The following is an 18,425-nucleotide window of genomic DNA, read 5'->3' as shown; positions in this document are numbered from 1 at the left end:
TAATAAAGCAGTTTTTTCAGGCTTTGCATAAAAAAGTAAATACTTTCAACATATTATTTTTGCTTTTGCTGCGTTGTCTTTCAAGAGCATAAAAGCAGATGTATTTGATGGACTAAAAATTCGAACCCTCATACATGATGGAGAATTTGCCAGGAAGATGAATAAGGAGAAGAAAGCAGCATGACAATCTTTTGTGGCATTTACAAAAAACTTTCTTGGCAACAAAAAATCAGAAAATTATGAACTTCTGGTTTAAAGGATGCTGTTGGCTTCCTGTGACATTGGATGTAACAATGAGCATTAAAATTCACTTTCTGACCAGTCATATTGTTCAGTTTACTGAAAATCTTGGATCTGTTTATGATCAACAGACTACTGCTGGAGCATCAAATGAGATTGTCCTCAAGAAGTACATAAATGCAAAAGCTACAAACACAAATTTCTGCTTGACTAGATTTTAAATAAGTTTTGCAAAAATTTTATGACCAAAGTAATGTTTTTGTTATAAAATATTTTTATCTTATTTTTTATTAATTTTAATACAGTGACATTGATAAATAAGGGTAAATATGTTCCAAGAAAACATCTCCAGATTATTTTCACCTTTATTATATTGCATACCTCTCACCCAAAGTCAAATTTATTCTGTCACCTTCTATCTGGTTTTTTTACACCCCTCTCCTCCCCCTACCCTCTCCCTCTCCTTCCTTACCTTCTCCCCACCTCTCGTCCCCACTCCCTGTTATCATCACATTCTTGTTCATGTCTATAATTCTCATTTTTATGTCTCATCTATGCATGGGTTCATATAGTTCTTAGTTTTATCTGATTTAGTTATTTTACTCCATATAATGTTATCAAGGTCCATCCATGTTATTGTAAATGATCCGATATCATCATTTCTTATGGCTGAGTAGTATTCCATATCAAAGCTTTTTTATCCACTCACCCTCTGATGGACACTTGGGCTGTTTCCAGATCTTCGGTATCGTGAACAATGCTGCTTTAAACATGGAGGTGCATTTCTCCTTTTCAAACTGTGCTACAGCATTCTTGGGGTATATTCCTAAAAGTGGAATGGATGGGTCAAAAGGCAATTCAACTTTCAATTTTTTGAGGAATCTACATACTGTTTTCCACAGTGGCTGCACCAGTCTGCATTCCCACCAGCAGTGTAGGAAAGTTCGCTTTTCTCCACATTCTCGCCAGCACTTATTCTGTGTTGTTTAGTTGATGAGTGCCATTCTGACTGGTGTGAGGTGATATCTCATTGCGGTTTTAATTTGCATTTCTCTAATGATTAGTGAAGTTGACCATTTTTTCATATGCCTATTGGCCATCTGTATGTCCTCTTTGGAGAAGTGTCTATTCATTTTTTGATTGGATTTTTTGTCTTTCTCGTGTTGAGATTTACAAGTTCTTTATAAATTTTGGTTATTAACCCCTTATCAGATGTACTGTCAAATATGTTCTCCCATTGTGTAGTTTGTCTTTTTATTCTGTTCTTATTGTCTTTGTGCAAAAGCTTTTTAGTTTGATATAGTCTCATTTGTTTATTCTGTCTTTTATTTTCTTTGCCTGTAGAGATAAATCAGCAAATATATCACTGCAAGAGATGTCGGAGAGCTTACTGCCTATGTTTTCTTCTAAGATGCTTATGGTTTCATGGCCTACATTTAAGTCTTTTATCCATTTTGAGAGTATTTTTGTGATGGTGTAAGTGGATGGTCTAGTTTCATTTTTTTGCAGGTTGCTGTCCAATTTTCCTAACATCATTTGTTGAAGAGGCTGTCTTTACTCCATTGTATGCCCTTACCTCTTTTGTCATATATAAGTTGACCATAGAGCTGTGAGTTTATTTCCAGGTTCTTTGTTTTGTTCCATTGATCTATGTGACTGTTCTTATGCCATTACCTGTCTGTTTTAAATACAATGGCCTTGTAGTATAGCTTGATATCAGGAAGTGTAATGCCTCCCTCTTTTTTTTTTTTCTTTTTTAAGATTGCTGAGGCTATTCATGTTCCCTTTTGGTTCCATATAAATTTTTGGAATATGTGATCTCTATCTTTGAAGTATGTCATTGATATTTTAATTGGTATTGCATTGAATTTATAAATTGCTTTGGGTAATATAGACATTTTAATGATGTTTATTCTTTTTATCCATGAGCACGGTATATGCTTCCACTTGTTTGTATCTTCCTTGATTTCTTTATCAATGTTTTATAATTTTCTGAGTACAACTCTTAGTCTTTTTAGGTTAAATGTACTCCAATGTTCTTTATTTTTTTGGTTATAATAGTGAATGGGACTGTTTCTTTAATTTCTTTTCTGATTGTTCATTGTTGGTGTATAAAAATGTCTCTAATTTTTGAGTATTAATTTTATATCCTGCCACCTTGCTGAATTCATTTATCAGGTCCAGTGATTTTTTGACTGAGACTTTAGGATTTTCTATATACAATATCATATTATCTGCAAATATTGACAACTTTACTTCTTCTTTTCCAATTTAAATAACTTTTATTTCTTCTTGTCTGATTTCTGTGGCTAGGACTTCCAGGACTATGTTGAATAAGAGTGGTGAAAGGGGGCACCCTTGACTTATTCCTGATCATAAGGGGATTGCTTTTAATTTTGCCCATTGAGTATGATTTGGCTGTGGGTTTGTCATAGATGGCATTTATCATGTTGAGGTATGTTCCCTGTATTCCCACTTAGTTGAAAGTTTTGACCATGAATGGGTGCTGTATTTTATCAAATGCTTTTTCTGCATCTATTGAAATTATCGTGTGTTTTTTCTCCTTTTTTTGTTTATATGATAAATAACATTAATAGTTTTATGAATAATGTACTAGCATTGCCTCCCCAGAATAAATCCCACTTGATCATAGTATATAACTTTTTCCATATATTGTTGGATCAGTTTGAGTATTAATTTAATTTTATTGAGGATTTTAACATTTATATTCATCAGAGATATTGGCCTATAATTTTCTTTCCTTGTGTTGTCTTTGCCTGGTTTTGGAATCAGAATTATGCTTTCCTCTTAGAAGGATATTGGAAGTCTTTCTTACTCTTGAATTTTTTCAAATAGCTTGTGAAGGATAGGAGTTAGTTCTTCTTTGAATATTTGGTAGAATTCACTTGTGAAGCAATCTGGCCCAGAACTTTTCTTTGTTAAGAATTTTTTGATAACTGTTTTGATCTCATTTTGTGTAATCAATCTGTTTAGGTTTTCTGATCTTCCAGATTGATTTTTGGAAAATTATATGTTTCAAGGAATTTGTCCATTTTATCTAGGTTGCTAGTTTTTTTGGTATACAGTTCTTCATAGTATTTTCTTACAATCCTTTGTATTTCTGTTGTGTCAGTTATTATTTCTCTACTCTCATTTCTAATTTTATTTAATTAAGTCCTCTCTTTTTTTTTTCTTGGTGAGTCTAGTTAAAGGTTCATCAATCTTGTTTAACTTTTCAAAGAAACAGCTCCTAGATTCATTGATCCTCTGTATTGTTTCTTTAATTTCTATGTCATTTATTTGTGCTCTGATCTTTATTGTTTCTTTCTTTCTTTTTATTTCTTCTTTGATCTCATTCTTAATCCATTCATTATTTAACAATCTGCTATTTAGCTTCCATGTGTTTTAGAATTTTTGAGATTTTCTGTTGTGATTGATTTCTAGTTTTATGCCATTCTGATCAAAGAAAGTGCTTGATAGGATTTCAGTCTTCTTAAATTTGTTGAGACAACTTTTGTGCCCTAACATGTGGTCTATCCTAGAAAATATACCATGAGCACTTGAAAAAAATGTATATTCTGCTGCTTGAGGGTGAAAATTTCTGAATATAATATTTAAATTGAGTTCATCTAGTGTGTCATTTAAGTCTGATGTTTCTTTGTTAATTTTCTTTCTTGAGAATTTATCTAGTAATGTTATTGGAGTATTAAAATCCCCTATTCTTATAGTGTTGTTATTGATCTCGGTCTTTATATCCATCAAAGTCTGCTTTATATATTTAGGTGCTTCTATATTAGGTGCATAGATATTTATAATAGTTATATCTTCCTGTTGGATTACTCCTTTTTTCATTATGTAGTGGCCTTCTTTATCTCTTACTATATTTTTTGTTTTAAAGCCCATTTTGTCTGATATAAATATTGCTACCCCAGCTATTTTTTAATTTTAATATGCATAAAATTTTTTTTCACCCTTTTACCTTCAACCTATGTGCATCTTTTTTTTTAACGTGTGTCTTTTACAGACAGCATATGTACAGGTCCTGTTTTCTTATCCATGCAGCTACCCTATGACTTTTGATTGAATCATTTAATCTATTTTAATTTAAGGTTATTATTGATATGTTGTTGTTTATTGCCATTTTATTCTTTAAAGCTGTATTCCTTTTTGCTATACTGTTTTCTTACTTCGATCTGTTTAAGCATGCCCCTTAATATTTCCTGCAGCATTGGTTTAGATCAGTGTTTCCCAACATTTTTTGTGCCATGCCCCACCTTAACCTTTCTAAAATTTTTATGTTCCCCCCTATGTAACAAACATAATTTTTAACATTAAAAAATTGATTTGTTCACTTAATAAACATAAATGATAGGTTCTAGGAAGAAATCACTATAAAATTGTTAACAAAACACAGTAAGTAAAATTTCAAAACATATAATGAAAAACAGAAATTTAAATTCGAAATAATTTTAATACAGATTTTTCTATATTAATTTATTATTTTAATTTAGTGTGATCCTTGCACTTGATGCTTGCTGCACAGAGATTTTATATTAGGTTCCAATTTGGTTAGCTTTAGTCTCAAGTCTCCATGTTGTGTTATATCCAGCCAATTTCTTTTTTTTACCAGTAAATCATTTACAGCACTAAATCCACATTCAGCTAAAAATGAAGATGGAAATAGTAGCAATAGTTTTCTTGCACATTTGGTTGAATTTGGGTATTTGATTTCTGTTTCCTCCCAAAGCCATGCCATCACTCCTTTGATATTAAATAAAGCTTTAACTGACTCATCATTTTGCAATTCTGCGAGTTCTTCTAGATACTGCATATTTGATATATCAGACAAATCCACTAACATTGGCTGTATCATCCATGTTGGGAAATCAATTTGTTTTAAATCAGAAAATCTTTCTTTTAAATCAGCCGATAGAATATTCAAATGATTGACAATAACAAGTAAAGCGGTATCAGTTACTTCACATTTTTGGAGCCAATGAAACTGTTTAAAGTTTTTGTTGTTAATATGTTTCTGACATAACTCAATATTGGTAATGAAACCAAATATCTTTGCTTTTGCATCGACAAAAGTTTTATTTGTTCCTTGAAGTTGCTTATTTAATATATTTAGTTTTTCAAAGATATCGGCTAAATAACTCACAAATGCTTTACCATCTATTGTTAACAGATACTTCATTTCAGGTTTGTAACTTAAAAAATCACTAAGAGTATCAAACAGTTCCATAAATCTTTTCAAACAGTTTCCTTTAGATAGCCATCTTACTTCAGTATGAAGTAAAAGTCTCACATGGTCTTCATTTTGTTCTTCACAAAATAGCTTGAAAAGATGCTCACATTTGGCACTAGCTTTAATAGCATTAACACACTTTATTACTGTATGTAATACTTCATTCAGAACAGGCGAGATGTTTTTAGCTACCAAGTTTTCCCTATGAATAACACAATGCACAAGAATCATTTCTGGATTCGCATCTTTCATCAATTTTAAGCAGCCATTTTTCTTGCCCATCATATTGGGAGCACCATCTGCAGCACAAGATGTTATATTTTTCATTGGTATATCATTGACATCTAAGTAGTTTTTTAGCTTTATATATATATATATATATATATATATATATATATATATATCTTTGGAGGTAGTGGTGCTTTCTAATCTTTCACAGAACAACATTTCTTGAGCAAAATGTCCTTTATCAATATAACTTACATAAGTTATCAATACTGCCTCACTGTCTCTCAAAGTTGTTTCATCCATTTGCAAGGAGAATTTTCTTGTTTTCAGCTTTTCAGTAAGTTGTTTTTCAATATCCTCACTCATTTCGACTATTTTTCTGCTAACAGAATTGTTACTGAGTGCATAGCTTTTACATCTTTGTCATCTTTTTCAAGAACCGTTTTAAGAAATGCTGATATTGATGGTTTTTAAATTCTCTCCTATGGTGTGATTTTCTCCAGTTTTAGCAATGAATAAAGAAATTTGATAACTAGCCTCAAGAACACGATTATTAGTTGAAGTATGAGCAGTAGATACTTTACTGTTGTTCTTTTTTCAAAATTTTTCTTTAAAGTTTTAAAGTAACTCAAATCTGAATTAATATGAGCACTATGTTTCGCCTTCAAATGCGCCTCAAGATGACCTTGATTCATTGATTTGTTGGTCAAGCATTGCTGGCATAAAAGACAAAAAGGAATCCGCTCATCGTGAACAGCGGGTATGAACTCAAATTTTAAATATTCCTCTAAATATTGATGAGTTTTTTCTTGCTTGCACCACTCATTTTACTATGGGCTATAATAAAAATAAGATCAATTAAAAACTAATATTAAAATATGTGTTAAAATATATTCAATGTGACATAGAGTAAATGTATACTAAAAATTTATATTTATTTAAATTTATATAACACATTTACTACACTACCACCGCAAATCAAAAGGTATCTATATTTTTTCCACTTGACAAAGTTTTCTGGAAAGTTATGCTTCTAAAATTAAAATTGTCATGCATGCACTATTATAGCCCCAATAATATTTATAAAATATTATTGCTTTCTAGCCCTGATGCAAGAAGTACTTAATAAAGAGTTTAATATTGATAAAAATAAAATCAAATACTTACCAATTATATCTATACAATATATATATGTACATTTATTAAATCAATGAGCTTTTACAACAGTTTTGACTGACACTTATTTCAAATTAACACCAACTGAATGATGTGAAACACTACAGAAGTTGCGATGGGCCAATTAGGTGAGAATAACTGCATTGTTTGTCTTTTCCCTGAGCTGCCTTGAAAATCTGTTGCTTTTCATTGGTTTTTGACAATTTTATTATGATTTGTCTTGGTCTTTTTGGATTGAGGTAACTTGGAATTCTGTTTTCTTCTTGGATTTGAAAATTTGATTTCATGTGTTTGTAAAATTCTCACCAATTACTCAATTCAATAGACTCTCTGTTTCCTTCCCCCTCTTTTTTTTCTAATATTTTTATTTTTCTTATATTGGTGTTTCTGATAAGGTCAGGTAATTCTTGTAGAACTTTCACATTTTAAAAAAAATATGTGAGTTTTTCTTTTACCTTCTGTAACATCTCTAGTTGCCTGTCTTCAGTGTCTCTGATTCTTTCCCCTATCTGGCTTGTCTGTTTTCTATACTTGCTCCTCAGGTTTCAATTTATGTACTGAGATTTTTATATCAGTTTTTGAAGTTTTAATCTTCTTGTTAAAGTATTCATTTTGTTCATTAATTTTTTGAGCTCATTGAATTTATTAAATTATCTTTGTGTTTTCTCACATCTCAATGAGTACTTTCAAAAGTTCAATTTGGAATTCTCTATCATTTAAATGCAAAATTTTCATGTCACTGAGAGTGCTTTCTGGAAATTTTTTACTTTCTTTTGAATTACTTGTATTTCTTGTGAAGTTTTACTATATAATTTTTTAATGAAATTTGAAAGTGCATTATTAAAAACTCTAACAAGAGCCTGAGAAGTAAGTGGCCCATTGGTTAGAGAATTAACTGGGATGTACAGAACCCAGTTTCTAAGCCCCAAGGTAATTGGCTTCAGCCTAGGTTCATCTGGCTTGAGCATTGGCTCACTGAATTGAGCACATGGTGGCTACCGAGAGCATGAGATCATAAACATGAACCCACATTTATTATCTTGGGCCCAAAGATCACTGACTTGTAGCCCAAGGTCACCGGCTTAACCAAAAGGTCACTCATTTTTCTATAGCCCCCCAGTCAAGGCACATATAAGAAAGCAATCCATGAACAATTATGGTGTCACAATGAAGCACTGATGCTTCTCACCTCTTTCCCTTCCTGCCTGTCTATGCCTATCTGTTCTTCACTCTGACTCTCTCTCTGTCTTTGTCAAAAGTTGAAAACCCACTCTAACAAGAATCAACTAAATATTTAATATATATTGAAAAAATACAATTAAAATATAAAAATTTAAAAGTAATGAAAAGTAACAAAAACAATAATCAAAAACCATAACACACTATAACTGAAAAAAATAAAAATATATATAAATTTATAAAAGAAATTGAAAAGAGAAAAACAGAAAAAAGAAAAAAATATATAAAAATTAAAAAAACATCAGTTTTGAAAAGTTATTTTTTTCCAGTATGTCTTTCTTTATTACCATTTTCAGCTCTTTCAAATTTCCAGAATGATATCTGCTGAGTTTCTGCAGTTTCATTGATATAGGTGGGGAAACAGTCACATTGGTAGTTTGGGCCTGTTGTGAGCACTTTATGGCTTCACAGCTTTAGTAATGGACATCTCAGTTTTTCCAGTGCTTCTTTTCACATCTTAACAGAGCAGAGGATCAGATACAATTCACCACTGTTCTTTAGAGGAGAGAGTGGCTCTGAATAATTAACGTGGGTTCTTTCTCTACCTCTCTCCCATACAAGTGAAGTGAGGGAGATGTGATATGGGAGGCTATTTGCAGCCGAACTCTTATTTCTATGTCTCTGCCTAAGTGTGACCTATGGGAAGACTGTGGAAACACTGGAAATGACCACATGCTTTGCCACCACTTTGGTTTAGTATCTCTCTCCCTTCTCTCTGCCACCTATAGATTCACTGTTTCTTTAAAATGGAGGAATCTGTATCACTTCTATGTTCCCTGTTCATATTCCTAGCATATTTTTTTTTCTTTATCACTGTAGTCCTGAAAGAAACAAAAACAAAACAAAACAAACATAAAACAATCATGCTGGTTCAATCAGTGAATGTGTTTTACCTTCTGTCCTGCATTTTACACCTTCAACCTTCTAGTCTAAATTGTGCAGGTCTATCGGACATGCCTGTGAGCCTGGCTAAAATTCCTTCTCTATGTTATAGCTGTTCAATTTGCTGAAAATTCAAGGGAAGAGATGAGAAGTATCTCTCAAGTCACTTTACTCTAATGTATTATCTGTCTATCCACTTTACAATTTTAATAAATAAAAAATAAAATACCTACAAATAAAAACTAAAGCCATGTGAAAAACATATTCACTAAAACTACAAAGCATGACTAAAAGAAATTGAAAAAGACAAATGAAGTGAAAAAATATTTTATGTTTATAGATTTGAAGAATCTATAAGTAAAAATGGCCATATTGTACAAAGCAATATACAAATTTATTGCTAGTCACACTAAAATTTCAATGTCATCTTGTTAGAGGAAAAGAACAAAATATCACCAGATTTGTATGAAAGCATTAAGACCCTGAATAGCATATCAATCTAAAGAAAAAGATTAAGCTGGAGGTGTCATAATGCAAGACTTCAAATTATAATGCAGGACTACAATAATCAAAACAGCATGGTGCTCACAGAAAAAAAACAGAATAATGGTACAGGATTATAGAGTCAGAAATAAAACCTTGTAAACATCAACAAATAATCTTTAACTTTAAAAATAAAAACACATGAAAGAAAAAGCAGAAAAAGATATGGACCCCATTTGCTTTGAAGCATTTTCTGCAAAAAGCCAAGGACAGGAAAGAACCCAAATGCTCATAAGTGGATGAGTGGATAAAAATGCTGTGGCACATTTACACAACTGAATATTACATGTTTCTTAAATAAAAAAAAAATTTTACATTTTGCATCGGCATCAAAGACTTAGAGATTATTATGCTAAGTGAAATAAGGCAGGCAGAGAAAGACAAATGCAATATGATCTCACTCATATGTGGAATCTAATGAACACAATAAAGTGAGGAATAAAATAGAAACAAAGGCAAGGTCACAAGAAATAGAAGAACAGCTGTCATAGAAAAGGAGGAAGATAGGATGAAGCTCAAACAAGGTGATAAAATTAGTCAAGTTTTGTATGTATATACGCACATGTATATACACACACACATAACACATAAATGTAACAATGGAGTAGCATTTTGAGAGAGAAAGGTTTTGTAGAGGTAGGAATAAGGCCACAAAATGGTTAAAATAGAAACAGAACTTGCATGTGTCATGAGTGAGCCTGATGCATGGATTAGAGGGTTATATATTATATGGGACTCTTGAAAAACTTCAACACAATGTGTTCAAAATCAACTTTTTTTAAAAAATGGGCAAAATAGTTTCTTGACTGCCCAATAGATTTGAGAGTATGCTGAATGTCATTAATCATTAGAGAAATGCAAATTCGAACCACAATGAAATATTACCTCACACCTGTCAGAATAATTTGTATTAGCAAATAAACAAAAACAAGTGCTTGCAAAGGTGTTGAGAAAATAAAACCCTACTGCATTGTGGGTGGAAATGCAGACACATTGCCACAGTATAAAAAAGTATGGCCTTTCCTTAAAAAATTATTAATAAAACTGCTTTAAGATACTGCTATCCCACTCTTAAAAATATATGCCAACTATATCAAATATATAAAAAGATTATATGCAGCCCCATGTTCATTGTAGCTTTGTTTGCAATATGCTAGATCTGGAAACAGTCCAAATATCCATCAGTGAAGGAGTGAATAAAAAGCCATAGTACATTTATACAATGGAATATTATATGGACATAAAAAAGATAATATCACATTTGGCAACAGCAAAATGGACCTGGAGATTATTATCTGAAGTGACCTTAGCCAGGCAGGGAATATCAAATGCCATCTGATTTAATTTATTTGTCAAATTTAATGAGCAGGGCCTCAAGGAAACATCAAAAACTTTAAGCTACAAGTGATAAAGAGTAATTCAAAGAAGGGATTTAAAGTGATAGCAGCATTGTATACATGGCAGCATTGTTCATAGTAGCCAAAGCATGAAACCAGCAAACATACACATACACACACCAAAAATTTATAATAGCCATGATAATCAAAACAGCAGGAAGACAGACAAACCAATGAAACTGTATTGAGAGCCAATAAATAAAGAGAAATAATTTTTCAAAAAGGAGTCCAAAACAAACAATGGATAAAAGAAAGCCTCTTAAATAAATGGCTCTGGGAAAATTAGAAAGCCACATGCAAAAGAATAAAACAACTACAGATTTTCCCCTGCACAAAAATTAATTCAAAATGAATCAAAATTCTATACTTAAGATCTAAAACAATAAATTGCATAGAATATTACATAGACATTGAACTTATGGATCTAAGCCATTAAAACATTTAATAATTTTGACCTAAATGCAAGAGAATAAAGGAGCAATAAATAAAAAGCACTATATCCAACTAAAAAGCACCTTCAGGGAAAAAAACTGATTAAAAAAAACTAAAAGGCTTCCAACAAAATGGAAGATAATTTTCACAAACTACAGTGCCAAAAAGGGGGTTATATCCAAACATACAAAAATTCACAAAGGTCATAACAAACAAATTATTAAATTAAAAAATGTGGAGAACCCGACCTTGATTCCTAGTCAGGGCACACAGGAGATGTGACCATCTGCAACTTCACTTTTTCTCCCCTCCCTCATCCCCTACTCTCTCTTCCCCTCTTGCCACCAGGGCTCTCTTGGAGCAAGTTTGTCTCGGGCAGTGAGAATGGCTCTATAACCTTGCCTAGGCACTAAAGTAGCACAGTTTGTAAGAAAATGAACAATGGCTTGACTCAACATAGCATTGCCCCATAGAGGTCTTGTTGAGTGTCTCTTTGTTGGAGCATATTTGAAAGTTGTCCCTCGGCCTCTCTGCTTCTCACTTAAAAAAAATAAAGGTGGAGAGGACCTGAGCAGACATTTCTCCTATGAAAACCTACAAAAAGCAAATAGATATATAAAAAGTGCTTGTATTCACTAGCTATTACTGAAATACAAGTCAAAATGACAGTAACATCCTATCTGACACTATTCAGATTGCCTATTATAAAAAAAGTGTTGCACACCAGTGTTAGAGAGATTGTAGAGAAAAAAAAAATTCTCATTCACTGCTGGTGGGAATGTAACCTGGTACAACCAACTTGGAAGACATTATGGTGGTTCTTCAAAAAATTAATAGAACTACTCTATGACCCAGCAATTCCTCTACTGGGTAAAATCTGGTAGGCAAAACATGCACCCCCATGTTCATCACAGCCTTATTCACAGTGTTCAAGCCATAGAAAAAACCAAAGTTTTCTTTGATTGAGGATTGGATATAGAAGAGACAGTATATATATGAACAATGGGCTGTTCATATATATAAGAAATGATGATAGATTGCCATTTACTCAATGTATATACCTTGAGAGTATTATACTGAGTTAAATACATTAATCAGAAAAAGCTGAGATTAATATTATTTGACACATATGTGGGACATAAAATTGAGTCTTATGGACACAGATAAAAGTGAGGTGGTTATCACAAAAAAAGGGTTGTGGGGAAAAAGGGGTAGAGAGGGGTGTAAAGAGGGACAGATAAAATGTGATGGAAAAAGTGTTTACTTTGAATGATGGCTATACAACATAATCAACAGTTCAAATGCTATAGAAATGTTCACGTGAAATCTATGTATTTTTTCTGATCAATGTCACCCTATTAACTTTGTTTTTCTCAATTTAATTTTAAAATTAAAAACATTAAATAAACCAACATGCACACATACACATACACAGGCATACACAAACACACTGTATGAGCCCATATATATAAGTTACTTTGAATAGACAAGATTGTAGAAACAGAAAGTAGAATTGTAGTTGCCATTGGATATAAAAAGAGAATAATGAGTTAATGTTTAGTGAGTATGGAGCTTCTCTTTGAAAAGATGAAAATTTTTGAGATGATGGTGGTAGTTGTTGCACAAACATGAAAATGTACTTAATTAAGGTCATTGAAATGTACACTTAAAATGTTTCAAGTGGTAAATTTTATATGTGTATTTTTGCCAAAATTACAATTAAAGATTGAAACAAAAAAAGTATAATCACTCTGTTGTCATTCCCCCCCCCCAATTTTTTTTTGTTCATTAGATACCAATGCACACACCAACATGTGTAAACTTCTAGAACATACTTCAGCAAACTGTTGCCTGGGTGCTACATCTGGATCCCAGCCCACTTTTGTAAATAATGTTTTCTTCTAAGCTAGCCACACCTATTCATTTCCTTAATGTTTTTGATGCTCCAAAGGCAGAGAGGAGAGTCTGATACAGACACCACACAGCTCACCAACCTGAACATACTTATCCTCTTGCTCTTTACAAAATGGGTGCTGACAGTATGCATTTAAAATGCCCTTTTCACATGCCCCTTATGTGTTTCTCCCCTCATTTTTACTTAAAGGAGCTTCAAGGACACATAGGTATCCAGAAGTATCTCTCTCTTCCAGGGTAAGTCCCCAGATATGAGGCCACTACATCAAAGCCCAGTGGCTCCAGGGCCTCAAGGAAACATAAAAAACTTTCAGCTGCAGGTGACAAAGAGAGTATTTAAAAGAAGGGATTTGAAGTGAAAGCTCTGTACCTGTATACATGGCAGCATTTTTTACAGTAGCCAAGGCATGAGACCAACAGAAGTGTTAATTGTGTTGATAGATGAATAATATGTTTTCCATGCAGAGTGGGATAATATTATTCATCAATAAAAAAGTATAAAATTCTGATACCTGATTCAACACAGGCTAACATTAAGAACATTAATTGAGCCTGGTCAGGTTCAAAACCCCAAGATTGCCAGTTTGAGTGAGGTCTCACCAGCTTGAGCATGGGGTTATCAGCTTGAATGGGGGAAAATACAGAGCCCCAGGTCACTGGCTTGAGCCCAAATGTAGCTGGCTTAAAGCCCAAGGCCACTAGCTTGACCCCAGGTATTACTGTTTGAGCAAGGGGTCACTCACTCTGCTAGTCGCCCAGTCAAGGCACACATGAGAAAGCAATGAATGAATAACTAAAAAACCTGAATGTAAAATTAATGTTTCTCATCTCTCACCCTTCATGATTGTCTTTCCCTATCTGTTCCTTTCTCTTTTTCTCTGTGTCTGTCTTTGTAACAAAAATATTTTAGAGCCCAAATTTTTTATTTTAATTAATTTTATTATACTTTTTCAACATTTAAAATTATTTATGAAGTTCTTTATTTTACTTGTTATTTATTTTGTTTATTTTATTGATTTAGAGAGAAAAGAAGGAAGAGAAAGAGAGAGGGAAAGAAACATTAAGCCATTCCTATATGTACCCTGACCGGGGATCTAACCAGCAACCTCTGTGCTTCCAGATAATGCTCTAACCAACCAAGCAATCTGGTTAGGGATTTTATAAAATAAAATAAAATAATAAAATTTAGTTAAAATTTATCATATGGAAAATGACATCTCTAAACACTGCATAAAACCCTCTCACACTTTGATCTTTCATTTAAAAAATGCTTCATCTTTCACAATGCTTCATATCTACACTGAATCCTGGGTTCCTATTCAGCTCTGTTAATTCAGTTGGTGTTCTGGGCCAGCTTTCTCTGGGTGATTCTTGTATGTGCCTTGACTGGGAATGGAACCTGTAATCTTGTTATGTTGGGAGAACGCTACAAACTGAGTTATCTGTCCAGGACCACATTACTTTTCTTAATACCACCCACAATAAATCCTGATATATATGCTATAATCATCTCACTACTACTATGCACCCTACCCCATTTATTCTTTAGTATATCTTTCCCAGTTTATGGACTTCTGTATAAATTTAAAACTAGTCTATAAAATTATCTAAAAATTCTGTTATTTTGATTGAAATGACCTTGAAAGTACAGACGAATTCTAGGAGATAAGGTGTTTACCATGGCAGTCTCCCGTAAGTGATCTCCATCCATTCAGTTATTTTTTGGCATTTAATGCCATTTTTCTTCCAGAAAAAATGGTGCACCTTTATAGACCTATTGTTAAATGCCTATACACTTTTCTGGATACAGCTTTTGTATTATGACATCCTCTAAGGGGTTATTGCTTTTGTGTCTTAATGCTGTTTATTGCTGTACAAATTTCTTGCCAAACAAACCAATAGTTGCAGCTATCTTGTAGTTATTATTTCAATAATTAAAACATCTGCATATAATTAAAACATGACCTTTTTTAATTCAAACAGTCACTAGAAAGAGAACTGTAGGATGGGCATGTGTTTATTAATAATGTTTAACATACTTATCTTTCTTAGGATTACTCACACATTTGATTAACCATGATAGCCATGAACTCATAGTTAGTTTTGCTTCTACTGCCTTTTCTTTGCCCCATGTTAGGGGTCTGCCATCGCTCAGTCCTATCCAGAAGGTGCCCATTGTCCTGAGTGCCAGCCCATGCAGGGGAGGACCCCTGACACAATTTAGCTTATAGCTACAGCTAAAGTAGAAAATTCTCATGAGCCTCAACAAATCTAATCATGCTAGCAGAGGCAGGATGGATTCCTTGTGCATCAGCCTTAAAGATATTGAAAAAAGGTGCTTTGTTATCTTAGAACAGTGTGTGAATTTGCAAAGATATTGTACAAATTTTTTGAAGTAACTGTTACCTTGTGGGTTTTGCCTATATATGCCTCTCTACCTGCAAACTCATTGCTGTCTATTGCAAGAGGTGTATTGTACAGACCACTGGCAAGGGAAGAAAGTTTACAAATTGATGCAATCAATTCTAGTTTTATTTTGTTGCAGTTGCAGCACAACATTTGGGGGCTCGCCCAAGATCCCCAGACTTTTCTGGTATGATCAAGGCCTAAATGGTGTCTGCCTAGAAAAGATCTCTGAGGAACATTCCTGAGCCTCAGGTAGAAGTTGGCACTCAATTGGACATTGACCGCACAGTGTCTTATTGGTAATCAACAGGGTTTGGACAGGTGGGGAATTCCTGGGGGGTCAGCAGAAGGGCTGGAAGCAGCATAAACTTCACAATCCTATCCCGGCACACCACAGTGGTCAGTGATCACAGGTTTGGTTGGCTAGTCAGGTTTGTTTGGTTGTCAGGTTTAGTTGGCCAGAGTAATGTTTCAGGATTATTTTTTGTTTAGTTTGGTTTGTGTCTGTATATACATTCTTTGGAGTGTTTGTCTCATTGTCTTTCTCAGTCTAGGCCTCATGCAGTTTGTCAAAATTTGTTAGTCTGCTTCATATGCTAAATATATGCTGCTTCAATGCTATTTAAATAATATCCAGGACTTCAAGGAACAAGCTCCTGACTATGGAGCAACTGTTAGCTCTAAAAAACTATGCACACTTGACCCTAGCTGGTTAGCTCAGTGGTAGACCATTGGCCTGGTGTGCAGGAGTCCTGGGTATGATTCCTGGCCAGAGTACACAGGAGAAGTGTCCATCTGTTTCTCTATCCCTACCCCTCTCTCATTCTCTCAGTCTTTTTCTTTCCCTCCCGCAGCCAAGGCTCCATTGGAGCAAAATCTGCCCAGGCACTGAGGATGGCTCTGTGACATCTGCCTCAGGCGATAGAGTAACATTGACTGTGGCAGAGCAATGTCGCAGATGAGCAGAGCATCTCCCCCTGGTGGGCATGCCAGGTGGATTCCGGTCGGGTGCCTGCAGTGCCTGTCTGACTGCCTCCTTGTTTCCAACTTCAGAAAAATACAAAATAAATAAATATATAAATAAATAAATAAATAAATAAATAAATAAATAAATAAAACTATGCACTCTTGCGTGTTAGAATGGCCAGCACTTCCCCCACCCAGGGAACTGGCCTTCCAAGGGATCTCAAATATCTCTTTTGCTTATCAGGTTCAATCAGACATCTTTAAGTTTCCTGGACTCACGGACTGATCAGCCTCTTCCAGGGTTACCTGACCTCTCTGGATCTCTAAAAGGGCAAGCCCTGAGACATTCCAATCGTAAAGAAAACATAACCATCCCATTTTTAAATACTTTTAGAATTTACATGTTACACAGCAAACTGTTTAAAAGGCTGTTTGAGAGATACTTCCAACATTAACAGAAGAATAGTACCTCATGCAAGGACTGACTTTTACATGGACGTGTCCACACACCCAAATCCTGACAACTCCCACTTCTGCCAAGATAGAAGGAATGCCCACCTGGTTTGACCATAGCCGGTTGAAGACGGCAGTCTTCACAGAGGCACGCTAGTGAACAGCAGAGACTGACCCCACCAACCCTTATGTTAATCCTGAGAAGGATAGCATACCTTACTCCAACCACAAACCAAAGGCTGGTTGGTCTTCATACTGTAATGTATGAAAAAAATTACTAAGGGCTCCCTTTTAATCAGACTTTAGGAAAAAAGAAAACTAGGGTAAAAAGAAAGCCAACTTAATTGCCACTAAAGCTTAAAAGTTTTAAAATGAAGAGTTCTAGCTAAAAGTATATTGTTATAAAAGACAAATAGTTTATGTAAGTTGTAAAAGATTTGTGTACTTTAGAGAAAACCGATTAGTAAAATTTGTTTTTTTAGTGAACTGTATTGATACTAATGCTGTGTGTTAAGTTTCTGTTACATGTTGTAAATTAATAAACCTATATAACAGCCTCATGCTCTTCAGTAAATTAACTCAAATATGTTACTTTAAAAATAAAACCAGTGGGGATTGTTGTAAGGTACCATAATCTGAAAAATTAATATTGATATACTAAGAAAAAAGGTCAGGCCTTCCTGTTCCATCCTTTATTTAGGGAATGGAGAAAGAAAAATGTAGAATTTCTGGCATGCAAAAACAATGCATCATTTACTTTTAAATCTAAAATAAAAGTTAACTGAAAGACTTCTTCTCTTTCAATAGAAGATAGAATTTACATACAATATTACATTGATTGTAGTTCCTCCCCCTTCCTGAAGCATTGAGAGTAAAATACCTCAAGTCTAATGACAAAAGATGAACCCTAAAATATTTGTAAACATCTTTGTGTTACATTGAAAGTCTTAATATCTCTGTGTATCCCCTAAATAAATGTTAGCTTGTGCCATAAAGTTATGCTCTCCCCCACAATCAAAGGTATATAAACAGCCACTGAAATATTTTTGAGGCTAGCCCATAATCTGGGTCTGCTGCCCTGTGTCAGGCATACGCGACCAGCATATATAGTAAATATCATTCTTTAATAAAACTTTTAAAATTCACCTGGACTTGTCTCTACATAAATCCAATGAAACGAGGTATAGTACCTTTCAAAATCTGGGGTATGGTACTTTATAACAAGGAAAAAAAGAGTAGCCAGGCTGAAGCTGGCTGCATGAGCAGTAGTGGAGAATAGAAAAACAAAGAGAAACCTGCTG

Source organism: Saccopteryx leptura, unplaced genomic scaffold (assembly GCF_036850995.1).
Source record: "Saccopteryx leptura isolate mSacLep1 unplaced genomic scaffold, mSacLep1_pri_phased_curated manual_scaffold_28, whole genome shotgun sequence".
In the NCBI taxonomy this organism is placed as follows: Eukaryota; Metazoa; Chordata; class Mammalia; order Chiroptera; family Emballonuridae; genus Saccopteryx; species Saccopteryx leptura.
The sequence above is the reverse complement of the archived record's forward strand: the minus strand, read 5'-3'. Positions refer to the sequence as shown.